The sequence below is a fragment of the Elephantulus edwardii genome, unplaced genomic scaffold (genome assembly GCF_000299155.1).
Source record: "Elephantulus edwardii isolate Elephantulus edwardi_28Jun2011 unplaced genomic scaffold, EleEdw1.0 scaffold00001, whole genome shotgun sequence".
Lineage (NCBI taxonomy): Eukaryota > Metazoa > Chordata > Mammalia > Macroscelidea > Macroscelididae > Elephantulus > Elephantulus edwardii.
Window position 1 is genome coordinate 26834098 of NW_006399751.1, and position 1934 is coordinate 26836031.

Consider the following 1934-nt stretch of genomic DNA (forward strand, 5'->3'; position numbering starts at 1 on the left):
TTGTGAAGCAGTGAAAGATAAATCCCTTATTGTGGAGTTAAGCATTAGTTACAGTGTTGACCCCACCCTTAGCCCAGAGCCTTGACCCACTTACTTCCCAGCTCCACCCTTCTCTGAATAGCATACTTGTCACCAATACCCATTGGTTTCTGTGTGTTGCAAACTACTAACCCAAAGGTTAGTGGCTCAAATGTATCCTGTGGTGCATTGGAAGAAAGGTCTTGCTTCTATAAAGATAGTAATTGTTACATACCATCAAGTCAGAAGCAACTCATAGCTGAGTCTCTGGTGGGTTTCCAGAGGCAGGAGTTGGGGGGGGGGGGCTGGACAGAGCAACTGCTATCTTTGAATTGGGTGACTTTGGTTTGGCAACACAACGCTACCACTAAATCGCCAGAGCTCCCTCTAAAAAGATTATTGTTGTTGTTAAGTGCCATCAAGTCTCCTGTGACTCATAGAGACTCTCTGTACAATAGCTCTGAAGCCTTCCCTGTCCTGAGCTAGTCTCACTGACTCCAACACACCTAATCCCCCTGCCTCAGTTACCATGTCAATTCATTTCATCCATAATCTTCTTCTCCCGCACTGTCCCTCCACCCTTCTGAGCATAATGTTCTTCTTCAAGGATTGTTCCCTTCTGGCCACATGCTCAAATATGTAAGACAGAACTTCAAAATCCTAGCATCCAAGGAGAAACTTGGTTTCACCCTCTCCAAGGCAGACCTATTTGCTTTTTTGATAGTCCATGCATGTTCAGGACTTTTCTCCAGCAACGCAACTCAAATGCATCAATTCTTTATCATTCTTGTCTAGCTCTCTGATACATAGCAAGGAATTGCGAAGAGCATGGTCTGGATCAGGTGCACCTCAGTCTCTTGAGTGACATTGTTGCTTTTCAGTACTCTGGAATGGTCCATGACAGCAGATTTACCTAATACAATTCACCTTTTGATTTCCTAACTGCTGATGCAAAAGGTGTTGATTGTGGAGGCAAGCAAGGTGCAACGGTTAACAACCGTGATCTCTTTTCCATCCATCTTGGTGCTGTCAATTGCTCCAGTGGTGAGAATCTTTATCTTCCTGATGTTGAGCTTCAATCCGTGTTGAAGACTACATACAGTCCTTGACCTACTGCAGCAAGTGCTTCAGGTCCTCCTCAGTTTAAGCAAGATTCTGTCATCTGCATAATGTAGGTTGTTGATGAGTCTTCCTCCAATCCTATGTCACATTTCTCCTCATAAAGCCCAGACTCCTGAATGATCTATTCTGCACATAGATTGAAAAGGAATGGAGACAGGATGTATCCCTATTGTACTCCCTTCCTGATTTTTGAACCATGCAGTGTTTCTCTGCTCTCTTCTGAGGACTGCTATTCATAGGCATATAAGGAAGACCTGTTAATACCACTGTCATTCAAATTTATGCACCAACAACTAGAGCTAAAAAGGAAGAAATAGATGATTTCTATCACCTTTCGCAGTCAGAAATTGAAAGAACGTGTAACCACAATGCATTAATAATGGATGACTAGAATGCAAAAGTTGGGAACCAGGAAGAGGGATCAGAAGTCAGAAAACAGGCTTGGTAACAGAAATGAGAATATAATGATAGAATTCTGCACAATGAATGATATATTGATAGCAAATACCTTCTATGAGAAACATAAATGCAGACTATACAAATGGATTTCACCTGATAGTATGCACAGGAATCAGACTGATTACATCTGTGGAAGAAATTATTAGAGAAGTTCAGTATCAGCAGTGAAAACTAGGCCAGGTGCTGATTATGGAAGAGACCATCAACAACTTACATAAAAGTTCAAATTAAAGCTACGCAAGGTCAAATCAAATCCACAAAAATCAAAATTTGAACTTGAGACTATCCCACCTGAATTTAAAAAACAACTCAGAAACAAGTCTGAGGCCTTGAAC

General features: G+C 41.6%; 1 protein-coding gene across 1 annotated transcript in view; it reads left to right on the plus strand.

Annotated features, from left to right (window-relative positions):
- Nucleotides 1-1934, plus strand: part of CALCRL (calcitonin receptor-like) — a 65285-nt gene that overhangs the window by 21823 nt on the left and 41528 nt on the right. The window lies entirely within an intron of this gene.